We start from the raw sequence: 17489 nt of genomic DNA, 5'->3' as shown, positions 1-17489 counted from the left end.
GATTGCCTTGTACTTCACACAAGTGGGGAATGTTCACTGCCTCTGGAACATATGTCCTGCCTGTCTACAGCAAGGTAGTACAGTGTTTCACCAACAGCATCGGGACTGGCCTTCAGGGGTTTCCACCTTCCCGTCCCACACATTGGCCTCGAACATGGTTATCGGTGCAGTGTATAATCTCTCTCCCCCAGTCTTTTTATGCACACACACACACACACACACATGCCCCACATACATAATGCTTATCTTTAATTTTGTGTACATTTAAGACATACACTTCCTAAAGAGGGTTAAAAATGTCAAGTGAATTCGGAATAAAGAAGCAAAAAGAAGCATTCTGAGATACTTACAGGGCTGGTAGTACTAACAAGAGAGACAATTCCTGGCTTTCTTTGGTACTGAAGTTAATTGCAGGCATCTAGGGTTTAAAGACCTTGTGTTATTGATGGGGGTGTGTTAGCAACAGGAGGGATTGACTCTAACATTAAACTGGAATTTAGCATGTACAGTAGGTTGTCAAGAGAAAGAAATAAGAACAAAGGAGACTTATTATCTTTTATTATTATCTTTTAATTCCCCGCCATTTTCCTTCTGCATGCTCTCTCTCTCAGCCCTCTCTCTTTCAATAATTACAATAATCAACTTACAATGATAACAGAAATAATCTCCTGCAAGATAGCTAAACAAACCACATGTTATCTGTACTGAACTGTGCTCACTTACAGTAGGTATATCACTTATGGAAAAGCCAATAAAATTTTAATTAAAAAAGCATGTGGGTTGTCAGTTAAGATGCAAAAAGGGTGTGCAAACGCATGCAAAGTGGTCCATAAATTGCTTGGTATTTGATAGAACAGGTAGGAGGGCAAACCCACCCCAAACAAAACAAAACCAAACTAAACCCTCCAGGTTTGAGGAGCTCTATTTATGTTGCTCTATACAGAGCACTAATTGCCTGGGAATTCAAAAGCAGGGGGAGGGGAGAATCCTCCCTTGAGCGACAATCACATCCACCCACCTTCACCAGTGCTGGGATCGAGCGCGCAAAAGTTAATTAAAGATTTTCCATCTCCCCGCCGCAGCGGTGGATTGATAGCTCTGGATCCTGAGATAAACTAAAGCTCTCCCACACTGTATCCCTACTACACCTTCAACGTTGCCCTGGAGGCACCACCTCTAGGGATTAGATGTTTGGTTTCCCTGGTGTATTTGGGGCTCGGCCTCTCTGCTGGGACTGAAAGTAAGAGGAGTGATGAATGCCAACCGATAGGTAGGTGCTTGTCTCACAGGAGCAGGTCTGTAGGTAATTACCTAGTCATGAGTCACGGTGGCTTGAGAGGACTCCAGGGTCTCCATGCTAGTTGTTTGTTCTAAACATATAGAGTGTATCGTATAAAGGCTATTTGGCATAGAAATGGCAAAAAGAAAGAAAAAAGTTCTGCACAGGTGCAGTGAATGTGAAACAGTTCTTCAGCTGACCAAAGTGGACGGTTTGCTGGCACCAACTGCGATATGGAGAAAGTCTTTGACACCACTCAGTGCCCTGAGTTTGCCTCGCTCCCCATAGTCTTTCTCTCTTGTGGTTCTGGTGTGAATCCTGGCACGGTCTGCTCATGGTCTACCTTTGCTCTCCTGTGGCAGGTCAAGAATGGTGGCTTCAACTAACCCTTTGAAGACAGACGTGCGTACCCTTCACCCAGACTTTTCTCCAAGCTGCGTTGCTGCAGGATGTCACTGGGAGGAAATTTCAGCAGTGATGGGATGATGAGCATGGATCAAGGGTTGTGCTTTGCACCGTTCTCCCTCGGTGAGTGAGCAACCGCCTCCTGGGATTGTGTTCTAGTGCAGAGAAGACCTTTTGGATAACAGCATGATAAATGCCTTCGTGGTGTGAGGACATCCTGAGACAGTGTCTGAAATTCCTTCCTCTTGGTTCAGCCTTCAGCTTCAGCTGTAGTGGGTGAATATCCCCTGCTCAGACTGCCCAAGAGAGCACTTTCACATGGAGAGAAGCAAGGCCATGAGGTGGAAGGACAGATTTCCTCAGCGAGCACGTGGCTGTGGTACACCCGCTATTGTAGGACACTGAGTTTTGAGGCTATTATAAATAGAGAATGCTTACATATTGCTCTTCACATCTACAGTGATCTACAGGCTGTGCCTAATTGCAGAAGCACAGCAGCCTCGCAAGGCAGGGCAGTTAGGATCAGCCTCTTTGTAGACAAGAAATTGAGGCAAGGGTATTAAAATGCATGACCAGGGTTAGAGATGTGGGGTCAGTGAGAAAGCCAAAGTTAAAACATCAGACTTACATATTCCCAGTCCTGTGCTTAATGTGTCTCAGCCAAAGAAATTGATGTTAATGACATACTAACCCCTTTCATCTGAAGATCTCAAAATGTTTTATGTCCTGATTTGCTTTCTCTATGCAGCTCTGTGTAGGCTGATGGTCTTTCAAAGGGGAAAAGTGCAGGCTGCTCCGTGCTGTACGTGTGTCTGTATTGCCTCCAGCTCCCCGCAGGGAGAAGATGGCTGGGTTAGTCACCACTCTCACTGGGGAAGGAGATGGGTGCTTGTGCTACAGAAATGGCAGACGCCATCGAGGGAAGCTGTAGGAAGAAGGCTGGGTAGGGGTGGAGAGGATTTAGTGTAACAGTGGTTCATGTGATGGGGTAGAGTTGCACCTGGGTTAAGGGATATCAGGATGCCAGAGGTATCTGGAGACGCTTCAGTGGGATCCATGCAGGGAGGGGTCAGCAGAAAGTGAGGCAGATACATAGGACCTCTTTGGGGAGGACTGGGCAGAGAAGTTGGCCAAGGAGAAAACCAAAGCTCTTCCCTGTTGATTTCCTCCAGAAAGAACATTTTTGTCATCACAGCTCTGTGCTGGGCACTGAAGGAGGGGCAGCTGCTGGCCCTGGCCAGGAGGGCTGAGGCCAGCCTGAGGTCCCACAGGGCAGCCCAGAAGAGGTCTGTGGGCCGGTGGGCAGTACGGCGCGGTGGCCAGGTGTTGAGTGGGCCAGGCTGAACACCCCAGCACTGGGGTGGGTAAGGGTGCTGGGAGACCTGTCAAAAGCAAAGTGTTTTTAACTTTCTTAAATCTCTTGGTTTGGGGCTTCGATACCCCGGAGGAGCTAGACCCTTGTAGAGACTGAGGGAGAGAAGTAAAAATGCCACATGAACTCTGACTGCTGTGGCTCCCCTGAGCCTGGAGGGGAAACTAAGGCATTGTGACTAGTACCCTAATGAGCCACAACCATGGGCCAGAGGGACTCTGTCTCATTAGTGCTTTCTCTTATGATGAAACATGGCACCCTCTGGCATCCAGAAAGCCATGGCCATTAGCCACAAGTAGGCAATTGTAAACAGCTCAGAACAATCTCCTGAAATGAAAACGCAGAGGCATTTAGGAGGCTGAAGCAATTCCTGCTTGGGAAACCCAGGAGGAGCGTGGTGCTGCCAGCTGCCGCTGCAAACTGCCACGGGCTCGCTCCCGAGTCCCACGCACGGGGTCTCACTTTGGGAGACCTCTGCATCCTGCCACGACCTTTGTGCACCAGGTGAAGTGGGGGCAGTTCCCCCTGCAGCTGCCAGTGAGTGGCAGATCTGGCTTTTTTTCCTCCTGTTTTGATTACGGAACTGCTCTGTTATTCTAGCAAGTCTGAAATTAGATACAGGTGCAAATTAACTAAGTCACGAGTGCGTTACATTTGGTAATTTTTCTGTCAAGAGTCATGCTGAAGGGTTGCAGAGAATAACAAGAGCAGCCGAGAGCCAACCGGCTGGTCCAGGTGTGCCCGGCTGCTGAACGTGCCTCCCTGGCAGCGGCGTGGGGCAGCAGGGTCTATTTTCACATCACACGCTGCGGAGTCACCCCCTTCCTGTTAATTTTCTACCTTTGATTTTTGTCTGCCATTCTTCATGGCTGGCTGCAACTGTCTTTTAGTACTCACTCCCCTGATTGCAGAGTGGTAGTTGTCATGGTTATGATGTGGTCCTGGGATTTCCTGAAGGCAGCAGAGCAAAAGCCTGGATCCTCCGCCTCCTCCTCTTGCATTGTAGGCCCTGTGTTTTTTCCAGCCGAAGGGAGAAGGGCTGTTAGCTGTCAGTCCGCCCAGCTATGACAGGTAGATGAGGGAATCCAGCTCCATCCGCCACCAAGCAGGTACCTACGGATCTTCTGCCCGTCCTCAACCCAACTGCCGCCTCTCTCTGCAACTTGCAAGAGAGCAGTGGTTGTGGGGGCAGCTTCCAAGCAGTCAAGATAATCCAATCAGACGCCTTGTTTGTCTTCCCCATCTCTAAGGAGGTGTGAGCATCTTATGTAGAGCATGGTATAAATGGCTTAAGTGAGGTGGGTGGCATAGGACAATAAGACAGCGGGAGAACATGTGAAAGTGTTATTCTGCTGCAGCTGCGCACAGCTGCATAGCATTCATTTTGTAGAGGCCATTTCTGGCTCCCTGTGACAACTTGCTAGTCACTTCAATTCCAAGGATGCTGAGATTCAAGCACAGGAACTGTGGTGGGTCTCAGTGCCGGCTGCTTTCCATGCAAACTTTCTGCCCTGATGTGCACTAATTGGCCCAAGAGAGATTACGAGGTGCCTGAGCTGGGGAGCTGAGCTCCTTCCTCGAACTCCTCAAATGAAGCTCTGCACGTATCTGTCAAATCAAGATGGCAATGTGCTGGCAGGGCAGTGTGTGGATAAAGCTTGTCCTGCTGCTGTCTCACAGATAAGCGGAGGGCTTCATTCAGCAAGTAGTTAATCTGGAGTGCTTTCACCAGCGCTAAATCCATACTATTTATTTAAAGATTAAATTAATGGTTCTATGCAAATTTGCAAATTGGTTAATGGCATAATTGCATCAAATGATAAGTATGGTGCTGCACAAAGCTGGGCAGGGAGACCATTTCAGGCCTGGGTTTCCTCTTGCTGTGGCATTCAGACAGCTCCTCACCCAAGTGGAGCTGGGCTCTTTGCCTTTGCTGGGACGTGTGCGTAGCTGAGACAGGGCTTCGCTCCCCTCTCCCTCACCTGAGTGCTGCTGCGTTACAGGGAATATTGCTCATAGCCTTGCAGGGCATGCTGGAGATGCCTTCCCTGTTTGGCTCCTTATTTTGAGATAAGGGAAAATTGGTACCAATTGGTCACTTTTTCCTCAAAAATCACATGCTTTGTAACTGCAAAAATAGGTCAGCAGTTACAGACCTGATTTCAGCAACATTTTCTTGGAAGTGTCAAAGGTAAGCACACACTTTTAGAGCACAGCCGCTGTGAATTGCTCATAGTGTTTCATCCTGGACTGAGATCTTTCCTCTCCAGCTTATATAGTCAGAGCTGCCTTCCAGGAATGCAGGATGCGGCCATCCAAACAGCTGCTCTGGGTGAGACCCAAGAGCCACTTCACTCAGGATCCAGTATCTGGCAGCAGCTGTTGCCTGGAGAAGAGCACCAGAAATAAGCCACTAGGCGATGATGCTTCCTTGGTGAGCAGTCCTTGGCTGCCTGTGGTCTGCAGCTACGGGATGTCCTGAGCCAGAGGTGGCACTGAGGGACAGTGACAAACTGGCTGTCATGCACATGTTATGCTATGCCTCATTTGTCTTCTGAAATAGCTTTATTTTCTCCCTTTGCCCTTCCTGAAACCTTCCTTATCCCTGTAGATTTTAGTGGGTCTATGGAGTATTCCTGCTGCTTTTTACTTGGAGTTAAATCCCTCTATAAAATACTTTAATTGTAGCATATGCGGGATATGGAAACCTTTTGAGGATTAGATGAGAAAGGTATAGGCAGTAGCCAGGCACCGTTAACACTGGGATCAACCCATAACTCCCCAATGCAAAAAGGAATTATAATTCTCTTGTATGTTTTAGAAATGAGAACAGTAGCAATTATCTTTCAGGGGCTGAAGGGGTGTGGTTGATAGTCACAGGAAAGCACAAGAAGTTTGGCAAACAGTCACTGAAGTTGATTAGTCCTTTACGGTTTCATGTGAACACCCTGGTTAGTGCTCAGCTCTCCTGAGTGGTACGACTGCGAAGGTTTCTCACCTCGCCCCCACCTTTGCTTGGAAAAGTGTTTGCATATGTCAGATTGAAAGGGAGAAGGGGCAAGTGGTAGAGAGAAACTGGTAAAAGTGTGGAGTAAGGAAATAATAGCTACAACCCTCTTTTGCATGGGGACACCCTAGACCTGCTAATGCCTCCAAGGCCAGTCCTTCTCCCACCTGCCGTTCTGCTTTCTGGATCAGCTTTACAGCCCTCCCCAATCCCCTGGTCCCTGTTTATTAACACAAGAACACCTCTGAGCAAACTAACCTTATTCTCTAGCTAATGTCCCGTTTCCTGTCTTCAAAGCTGCAGAATTTCTCATCTGTTTTCACTTCTGTGACTGATTCTGCTGTGACTCCTGGCTAATCACACACACTCTTTTGTAACCTTGTCAGCTCTGTCCATGCTGATAGCATTGCAGCCCTCACTTACTCATAGCCACTTCTCTAATGCCAAAGTCTATGTTTGAGCCCTGGTCTCCAAAACTGAAAGGTTAATCCTCCAAACCCTCCAGCACTCACATCTCCTCTTGAGAAACACCTTTTCTGGCCATTCTCCACTGTACGATCACAGTGCTGGAAAGAATGTCGAGAGATGCCCTTTTAAGATAATGACATTAAACCTTAGGTCTAAATTCACTTTACATGACACAGATTTTGTTACTGCTCCAGCCGAATTTCCCTATTGTTTTCTCTGGAGCCTTTCAAGGCATCCTCGCTTCTTTGGCTTACAAAAAGATTTCAGAACGGGGAAGAGGGGAAAGCTTTCTTGACCTTTCTGACCATTGCTCTCCTCTGAACGTGCTCTCTCTAGGTAACTAGTCACTAGGACAAACTCATCTGGATAGAAGGTCACTGAAATTGTGTACACCACTTATACCATTCTAAATGATTGTGTTTTACTTGGGGACATCATCTGCTGGAGCAGGAGGATGAAGGTTGGGTCACTGGCCTTTGTTGCAAATTGACAGTCTCAATGGCCTTGCTTCCAAGAAAGGGTGTCTTGGTGCTAAAGTGAACGGATTGTAATCCTGTGACACTTCAGTTACACAAATTTTTAAACTACCTCTTATTCTAGAAAGACAAACATTAACTACCTATCCAACCCCTTTTTATCAGAATAGTTTCACAATTTTAATACAGCACTGATTAAATAAAACTGTTCCTTGGATGGAGGCCAATAAGAAACTGGGCATGTGTATGGAAGAATATTAAAGTGCCCAAACCGTGCCTGTCAAAGATCCATATAGCACAGCACCTTTTTCTCTGTCAGGAGCCAAAAATTGGACCTTTCAGGAAGCATATAAGATCAGTGTAAGCAACTAGTGATACTTCCCTGCCTCTTCTCCAGCCTCCAACCTCCTGTGGCTCAACCTTTCTAGTGCCAGATGTGGTTTCTATATATTTGGTAGTGTTGGCAAACTGCAATAAATAGTGCTGTAATTTCAAAAAAGAGCCCTAAGACATTTCATAAGGAACTTCATTACTCTTTTGGGGACTTTTAGAACTCCCTCCTCAACTGTCCAGACTGTCTTTTTGACTTCAGTGGTAGAGAACACGATTTATCGTCCATAAGCAGATGCAGGGCAGAGAAGGCAGTGCTGGGATTTGAACCTGCTGCTGTGGGTGGTGTTGATGCTCAGCTGAGTAGGTCACCTCCTTGACAGAGAATTTAAAAAGCCATCCTGGAAATTAGCTATTCATCTTTGCTGTTAAGAGAGTCATGTTCATCTATGCGATGCAAGGAGATCTGACAGAATCTTTAGAGGTCACGTACAAAGTAAAGCTAGGATTGACTTTTTCCATTTCTGAAGGTGTTACAGGACAGAAACCAGAGGTCTGGATGGGATAAAAGCACTGACTGTATTAAACCTGTCCTCTGAAAAGAAAAACCCAGCAAGTGCTCTTCTTAGACATACTCTGCCTTTCTGTTCTCTTGCTTTTGGGAATATAGTGTGAGCATCAAATGGATTAAGGGAATGACCCACTATCCTGCAAAGCTGAATATCTGTGCATATGTGACCAAAAGCATTTTGAGAATATGCATTTTCCTTTGAAATGTGGCTATGCCCCAGAGTACTGGGCCACAGGTCTGTTCTGGTATAGCAATTTCCATGTTTCCCTTCCTGCTGTTTGCCCATGGTCATGTTCTTTTGGATCTTCACACAGACCAAAGCAAGCTGCCTTTAAAGTCTCTGTAGTTAGTAGTTCTCCCCAGTATCACAAATTTAACTCTACACATAAGGAATGCAGGCTCCTTCTTCAAGCAGGACAAAGCTGCTGCATCCTTAATCTCACGTTACACAGATGCCCATATCAAAATAAAGACATGTTTCCCTCTGTTCCTCCTCATTCAACTTGTAGCACAAGGGGCCAGCAACGAGGTTAGATCTTGGGGAACTTTAAAAGCCATCACGTCCCTGGAGAGGGCCCTTGGATTTACAAAGTCCAGGATTCACACAGCGACTGTTTAATTTCTAAAGCGTTAACTGAAATTTACTACAAATGCAATTTTATGCCAACACATTTTTTTTGTTGTTGTTGTTACTAAGGCAGCTATTCCATAGTTACTATTTTGGTTCCCATGACGACTGCATTGCTACCCGAGTTGGAGATGATAAAATTGCTATGTTGACAGATTCTGATTGACTGTTGATACCGGTTGGCAGAAGAAAGGAAGCCTTTCCAATAGGTTAATATGTATATTTTCAGGAAGAAAACAAAAAGGCACAAATTAGGTTTTGGTACAGTTAAATTTTACTAGCAGCAGAAATTAAAGTTCATATTAAAAGAACTGGCAGCCCAGAGGCTGCTGGGGAAGGAGGGAGGGAGGAAGAAGAGAAGGAAGGGAGGGGAGGATGAGATGATATCTGAATTTCCAGGGGCGTCTATACCTTCTTGCCTGTTACCCCCTTCAGAGAAAGGATGGTTGTCAGCAGTCAGGGCATTACCTTTCTAAAGCAGCTGCCTGGTGCAGCTTCCTGGGGTAGGTGGTGGAGGAATCGATTGAGCCGAATTGTGCAGGAAACCCCAGCACTTTGGAGGATGATCTACTACTAACTTACTGGGACTCTATTGAATACCGGGCTTTTATATGCTAGGGAGCCAAAGCCAGAATATCAGAGGGATCGGAATATTGGCTGGTAGCCGGAGCAGCGGCTGGAGCAAGAGAGCTTGGCAATATCAAGAGATGGGAAATGGATCTTGGGTGGGAGGCTGGAGAGAAGCCGCAGCGGGACGGTGCCACATGCCACATGCCATGTGTCCTTTTGCTCTTTGGCCACACTGCCGCTATGGGCCAGGTTGGTCCTCACTGCACTTGGTCTCTTGAAGCGATGCAGACACTGTACAAGTGTGTTGAGGGAGTCTTTTGTGACTGGCAGCTGTGGTGAAGAAATTCTGGCAGTTTTTTGATTCATACAATTGTTCTGGGAGCCCTGAGAAGGTTTGCAGCGGGGCAGCTGCAGTCCCTAGTTAGCTAGGGACAGCCCTACAGTGGAGACTGTTCTCTGGCATTCTCCAAAAAGCTCTGCAGGCACAATTTTGTCACAGAGCTTAGATGTTGCATGTGACTCAAATTACTGTTCAGTAATATGGGGATTGCCTGGATCATGGCATTTTCCCCTTTTTCCCCTTTCAAGTGTGATTATGGAAATGAACTTATTCTCAACATCAGGATGGCCAAACAGATGGGAGGGATTTGGTGTCCAAACTGAGGCAGAAGAAAGGAGGCAAAGTGTGCTCTGTGGGATGTGACTTGCACAGTGAACTTATCCCCTATTTAATGCTTAAAATTACCTGGTCATCACCAGGACAAGGACCACGCACTTAGAGTGCCTGCCTCTGAGCTGTGGTGCAACCAGCGCACTACCAAACATTTGGGCTATTAAAAAGCCCAGGTACTCACAACCACACCAGTGATGGGGCTGGTGACAAGGTCAGTGCCATCATATTAACAGCTAAATGGGAGAGGATGGAAGGATGGTGAGGAGAAAGGGAAGGGAAGGTGGAAAATGTTGTTGTCTGCCTGAAGAACATCTTTCCATGAGTACAGTGCCTGGTGCAGTGAAGTTTTTGGTTCTTGCCTGGTGCTCCTGGGTGCTATAGGCAGGGTACTGGGCAGGCTGAAACTCCAGTTGAAGGGACTGTGAAAAAAGGACTGTCGTGGTTAAACCCCAGCCGGCAACTGAGCCCCACGCAGCCGCTCGCTCACTCCCCCCGGGTGGGATGGGGGAGAGAATCGGAAGAGTAGAAGTGAGAAAACTCGTGGGCTGAGAAAAGACAGTTTAATAGGTAAAGCAAAAGCCGCGCACACAAGCAAAGCAAAACAAGGAATTCATTCACTGCTTCCCATGGGCAGGCAGGCGTTCAGCCATCTCCAGGAAAGCAGGGCTCCATCACACGTAATGGTTACTTGGGAAGACAAACGCCATCACTCCGAACATCCCCCCCTTCCTTCTTCTTCTCCAGCTTTATATACTGAACATGACGCCGTATGGTATGGAATAGCCCTTTGGCCAGCTGGGGTCAGCGGTCCTGGCTGTGCCCCCTCCCAGCTTCTTGTGCACCTGGCAGAGCATGGGAAGCTGAAAAGTCCTTGATTTAGTATAAGCACTACTTAGCAACAACTAAAACATCTCTGTAATATCAACACTGTTTTCAGCACAAATCCAAAACATAGCCCCATACTAGCTACTGTGAAGAAAATTAACTCTATCCCAGCCAAAACTAGCACACACATTAAAAAACAGTTGGGAAAAGGGTGGTCTTGGAGGCTATTCCTCATGCTTCCCGGGCATGGTAACACTGGCTACTGCTCGCCTGTCACTCAGAAAACTTGCCCAGTGTTGGTCCCAGTATTTACCAGCATCTGTCAGAGTTTGGAAATGACCATATTCCAATGTGCATTCAATGCCTGGCCTCCTTGTTCCTTACAAGGGAGAGTTTTGATTATTGTTCTATTTTCTTTTTTTGGTAAATGCTACAGTGCTTTACTGCCTGCCGCTTCCAATCTCCTCCTAACCTCCCTGCAATCTCCTTGGCAGTGACTGTAATTTACTGTGAATTAACCTAGTCACCAGGGAGCTCCTAATGGCCATTCTACAGGTTCGCAGATTATCTTAAGCAACTGATATTTAGTGCAGAAAGAAGGAAAACTTCTAAAAGATTTAGTAAATGTCATGAAAAGTCTATTACAGAGCTTGGGGCTTTTTTTTTTTTTTTCCCCCTTTTTTTTTCCCAAGTGCTGCTTGGCTTTCCCTGCTCCCAGGTAGAGGCCAGCCTAGGCACATTCCGAATCCTTGTGGGAGAAAGGAGCATGGAGAGAAAATGGAGGGAAGCGAACTGTGCCAGAGCGGAGGAAAGATGCCAGTTCCTCTCTCGCAGAGCGTGGCAGCACAAAGAGGAGGTATACGTTGCCTGCTGAGGCTCCCCCTGCACAAAGATGCCTTGTTGTTCTTTATCTCGCTCATGTTACTTAACAGCAGGGCCGGTTTGTACAAACCCAGATTAGAGCAGATAAGAAAATGAAGCTCTGAATTATTCAGCAGGGGAGCGAGGAAGTGACTGGGGTTACTGGATAAAGCTATGGCTTCCAATGGAGCTGCCTGTCCCTTGGGTTTTATATCTAAATCTATTTGCTCTGCTTAAGCCTGTTTTCTGGTTGTGGAAGAATTAAGACGATGATTTATTTTATTTACAAAGAGGCCCCTTTCATAGCAGCTGCAGAAAATGGGAGTAAAAAGGACCTCATGAGATCTGCTGGTCCATCTTCCTACCCCAGCAGGGTTAGTTAGAGCTGGGTGTCTCCACAGACATGTACCCACACCAGAAACTCCCCAGGCAAGGTGAGACATGCCAGCGCATCCCTCCGGTGTTTCCCCTTCCGAGGCTCGTGGCTCTGAGCCCCCTCTCAAAGTCTCCTTAAATCCTTTGTTGTTGGACCTCCCAGGCCTCCCAAACCCTGTTTTGGGAGCTGCTCTAGTTCAGGGAAAACACTTGCTGCTTACTCCTTGTTTTAGTTAGGTTGGAGACTACTTGTCCAGTACATCTCGGAGTTGGGTTTGGCAGGGCAGCAGGAAAGACAGGGGGTTTGGACACCACTTGCCCAAGAAGGGGCTCTTGCATCTCTTCTTGTATGTCTCTGCTGGTGCTTCGGAAAGAGAGGCAGCAATGCGGAATAGACTGGGGGTTTCTCCTCTTTGCTTTGCTGCTCTTTGCTCCCCTCCCAGTCAGTGTGGGATAATTATTGTTGTGGTGCCGAACCAGAGCTCTCTCTGCAATAGCTAATTACCAGCACTGCTGCTTTCTCTGAGGGCTGCTGCTCTGCAAGTCTTCCCAAAGAGTGCGCATGACTTCTTCCATCTCCACACTAGTTAGGCAACACGGTGATTGTAGGTGTCCTGATTTCCTAGAGAAGCCTTTCCTGTTCTTAGGGCTGGGAACATCATCTACAAGCCCCATATGGCCACAGCAGACAAAGCTTTCAACTCTTGTTTTCACTGCTGTTATTTTATGTGGGGTAGCTTGGACTGCCTGGATTACTTCTACTAAAACTACACCCATCTAGGGAGGAACAGAAATCCAGAGACAACAGAGACCTGCTGCTGCTGTGCTTGCTGTCAGGGTGTAATTACATCATAAGTTTCCTTTGCTTACAAAGCTGACTTAAGAAATTCTTGCCCTTGTAGGGAGCCCCCCCCCAAAATGAGGGGTCTCATTTTGCAGCCCCCTCAGTTGTCCTGATACCACTGATTGCAGAGCTGTGCATTGATAAGTAGATCGAGGTTAACTTCTCCAGCCCTCTTCTGGGAGGATTATTTTTAACCTGTGTCTTTTTGTTTGTTGCTGAACACACCATATTGTGCAACTACCCCTTCAATGGCGAGGGAGTTGATTCTGCTCCCGTTCAGATGAAAGGGTGTTCAGTGCTTTGATGCTTCCTCAGATGCTAAATGCTGGGCTGGCACCCCTGTTCAGAAGTGCTGCGCCAGGGGCAGAAAGAAAGAATCCTGATCGCCCATCCCTCAGCTGTGCTTTCCCCTGCTCGTGCACGAAGCTTATTGCCTATCTTGGGCTACGACCTTATCTGATCTCCCCAGCTGCAGAACGACTGACCTAGCAGAGACCTGACCAAGAAACTTGCCTATGGAAATTTGAGGCTTTTTGGCAAGCAACTGTAGCGCTCATGCAACTTAGGATGTACCCTTAGGGGCATGGTTAAACATTACCTGGGTTCGTTGCTTTCGGACTCTCGATGCTTCCTTTAAATGGAAGGATCAGTCCCACCTTCCTGGCACACGGTGCTGTCTTACACCGCTGTGACTCTCTCCCTCCAGGAGCAGCAGCCCTTCCCTTTTGAGCACAGCGACCGATGCCTGTACCCAGCTTTGTTGAAGTCCCTTTAGGGTGCGAGACAGTTACAATGTCTGAAACTCTTGTTATTACAGAGGCAGCCCCCAGCAAAGCCCGATATTCCTCACGCTCCCTCCAGTTCAAAGTTTATTATATGGCCTCCAAACTCCTGTGTGAGGAAACTGTGCTCTCAGCACCATCATCCATCTCCTTTTTGACATTGGAAGTCAGGCCAGAGCTTAATGGGTTGAAACATAATTCCTGCTCTCCAACATCAGCTCTTCAGGGCCTGTTACAGCCCTCAATCCACACATTGGAAAAGCATTGGCTTTCACCGTTTTTTTCTTCCTCATCAGAGACAAATTAATGACCTTCAAGCAGTGCACTGATACCGCCTTGAGCCCTCTACTCAGCGGAGCCCCTTTCCTCTCAGGTGCAGAGCGCATCGGATACAAATATTTTCGAGGTTCCTGGGGGGTATCATGTTTGCCAGGACCGGGGCTCCGAGCTCTCCCTCTGCACCCCAGCTGAATTATCCCATCAATTAATAGTACAGCTTGCGGTCCTCTTGCTCCTTGCAAATAGGAGCTCGAGCCCAGCCATTTAACAGGGGTGTGGGATATGCAAAAAGCTGAAATGTCAGCACATCACAGTGGCCATAAATCATAAAGCTGCTTTAAAAAGAAAAAAAAGGAAAGAAGAAAAAGGAATTATCAGAAATATCAAGGAGCCAACTTAATTGAGGCAAATACATGCGTGGCGGCTGCTTTTTAACTTTACCCACGTCTCAATTAGACAGGGTTGGAATTCGCTTTGTTTCTGCTTTTGAAAAGTCTAAAACTTTGCAGGTTTAATCAATGGTGAGGGACAGAAAGGAAATGAGCAGGAGACGAAAGGGTTGAGTTTCCCCAGAAGCTGTCATGGTAATTTATGGCCCTGGCTGATAAAACTTTTAACTAGTCAAATATGAGCTAGGAAATAGCAAAAGCAAAGCGAGCCTTGGAGGAATGATCCCAACCAGAGAATTCTTCTGGGAAGCACAACCTGGCATGAGCAGCTCCTTGCCTGGGAGCTCAGGAAGAGTCACTCTTGACTCCTGCTCATCCCTTGGCTTGCTGTGGGCAGGTCTTGCTCTGGAAGAGCCACGTGCTGCGATTATTTTTTTTTGTCAGGTCTGCTTCAGCTGGCGACAGCAATCTCTCTGCTCGGGATATGGTGGCCAAGGTGGCTGGAGGGAGACGTGACCAGTCTCAGCAAGAGAAAGTTATAAGAAGAAGACAAGCACATGGCATCATTTGGGGCTCCGCTTCTGGCCTGTCCTATAAAGTAAGCAGCAGCAATCTGCATTAGTACCCCACTATGGGAAACTTCGCTGCTGCAGGAAATGGCATTGGTATTTTGGTGTGTCTGTGTTTGCGGGGAACAGCCACTCTCTGCCCTTGAATCCATGCTCAGCAAAAGAGTCAGAAAGACCTGCAGGAACGGTACAGCTAGTGATATCTTTAATCCCTGACAAATGCCACAGCTTTTCTCCCTAGGACAAAGGGTACCAGCGCCCTGGCCCAATTCTAACCCACTCACTTAATTTAGCTGGCTGGAAAATGTGCAGCACTCGACTAGCTTCTGAACTATGTCTGACCCCTCTCTTTGAAGAAGAGATGCAAGGTGTGATGGTAAGGAGCAATGGATGTTTGCAGAATGAGAAGACCACCAGTTGGACACCAGAAAGCTGTTTTCTGTAGGGGGAGCCTGAAGCCAACTGTCAATTTATTTTAGAGCAGAAATCCATGGGAGGAGAGAGTTAATGGGGTCTCCTGGTCTGTTACTCACACCATTGACATTCACGTGGTCCTGTCTTTCACCCCAAATGCTGCAGTGACAGTAACTCTGTGGTGAGAGGACGTTATTGCAAAGCATTGGCCAGCGTGTCTGCACTTTGCACATCTCTAATGCACCAGAGACCTCAGAAAAAGCCTCCTTTTTGGCTGGAGGCTGCCTCCTACAAACTTCATGTCCTTTCACCCTTGCTGGGTTGGGAAACTCCCTTCTTCCCTCCTTCCTCTTTCAACATCCCAGAAACCCTTACCTGACTTTTTCCACAATGCTCTAAGGGAGAGGCAATCAGGTGAAAGCTGATTCCCCTTTGCCCACCTACTGGTTTTCCCAGCAGTTTCAGAGTCCCACTGGGAATTAGATGGGCAGGAGGTACCACAATCAGAGCAAAGGCACAAGGGTCAGAGAGGTTGTCCCTCCATCTCTGTGGGGGGGCCTTGGGACATGCCAGCATTCAGCCACCGGCCTGGTGCAGGTCCCAGGGTTTCACTCAGCGCAATTTCTTCAAGCCAGAAAGTTTCTCTGGAGCTTGGTGTGGGTCCAAGGGATGGGGCACTGCTGTCCTCCTCTCACCATACCAATTTCTTTGGAGGATAAATGCATAGAGCAACTTGGGAGCCTTTGTGGATCTTGGTCATAAAAACAGAATGCCTCCTAGCTGTGCTGGTCCATCTGTGAGCGGTGAGAGGAGAGGCTGAATAGACACCCTGAAAGAAAAAGATGGTTTTTGTGGAGGCTGGCAGTTGTTAGGGAAACCTGTTGCTGAGCAGTTGCTGTTCTCTGACTCTTGGCAGATGTGCTACCTCCTCCTCCTCCTCCAAGCCCAGGAGTCACAACCATCACTTTGCACCCATGGGCGTAGCGGAGGAGGTCAGAGGGGAGCACTGCCCGTGGCGGTGGCTACCTCCATGTAAGCTGGGTATACACCAAAACTGTAGTCATCTTCCTGGTTTTAACCGGGGAGGTGATCAGCCTTGCTGCCTGGGGCCTTTGTCAGGGGTTAAAAAAGTAAAACTATACTGTTGCTCGCAGTCCTGTTCATCTTCTAGCAGGTTCTCTTTTCAGTTGGAAAAACACTGGCCTCCCTCCCCAAATTATCCAACATTTGAGCAACATTTGATCCAACGCAGTTAATACATAAATCCTAGCGTGACTGGCAGCTACAGATGGGTGAACCAAGAAATTGCTTGACATATTTGCTTACACTGCGTGCAAAAAACTGGTTCTCTTGTACAGGAAGGATAACTCTAAATTATCAGTAATCCACTGGATCTCGGCGGTACTTGAAACAAATGTGAAAAGATCTGCCAAAATGCAGGGATATCCATATACATATACATAGAGTTTTATACACATATATATACACAGTGTCACTGAAGGTGTTACCTATGTGTTGCCCATTTCTCTCACAAGCCTAGACCCGCATTAATTCACCCACACGTGACCATTTTGAGCGTTCACATCCCTGAGTGCCATCCACAGCCATAAGCTGGTAAAGGGTTATTTCTCAAACGTACCTGTCAAGGTCATGTTTCCCTCCCTGCCCTCCTCATTCCCTCCGTCCTTGACCATGGGATTTCTCCTTCTCTCCCCCTTCCCAGGTACCTTGCTCAAAGCCTTGGAGGGGCCAGTGCTGTTCTGTGCTGTAGAGGAATATTTTGGGCCTGATTCTCATTTACACTACAACAGATTTTACAGCACTTTGGCAGTGGAAAGAAACCATGAGATGAATATAGATCACTCCAATTTAAAGCTCCTTTATATTATATAAGGGAACACCACGAAAATGGAAATTGGGTCCCCTATTTTTAAAACCTGTCAGCAGGTGTCTATAAAACTAGGAAAGATACTTTTATTGCCTGGGCAATGGGAAATTATGTCCTTCCCTGGGGGAGGTGACACTGCGTTCCTCTTGGTTGTGCTGTGGGCTGGGTAAGGAGCAAAGTGCCCCAAAAGAGACCTCTGGGTGGCAAATTGCAGGGCAAGCCTGGATGCTACCTACCTGTCAGAGGATGGGGTCTGTGGGTAGGGGGATGTGACTGGGCTCAGTCCCGATGGGAAAGGCAGGCACAGTAGCTGTGATTTGCACCCAATGTCCGCCAGCTGTTTCACGTGGGCAAGGATGGGCCAGGCTAGGGGAAGAGCTGATTCACTGCTACAACTCATCACATCTTGGCTTTTCTGATCGTCCCCATCCCCACTTCCCATCCCTGCTGACTGCCATGCAGCATGTGGTGCCAGCGGCCGTGG

This window comes from Mycteria americana, chromosome 3 (assembly GCF_035582795.1).
Source record: "Mycteria americana isolate JAX WOST 10 ecotype Jacksonville Zoo and Gardens chromosome 3, USCA_MyAme_1.0, whole genome shotgun sequence".
NCBI classification, from domain to species: domain Eukaryota; kingdom Metazoa; phylum Chordata; class Aves; order Ciconiiformes; family Ciconiidae; genus Mycteria; species Mycteria americana.
This window is presented reverse-complemented; position numbering follows the sequence as displayed.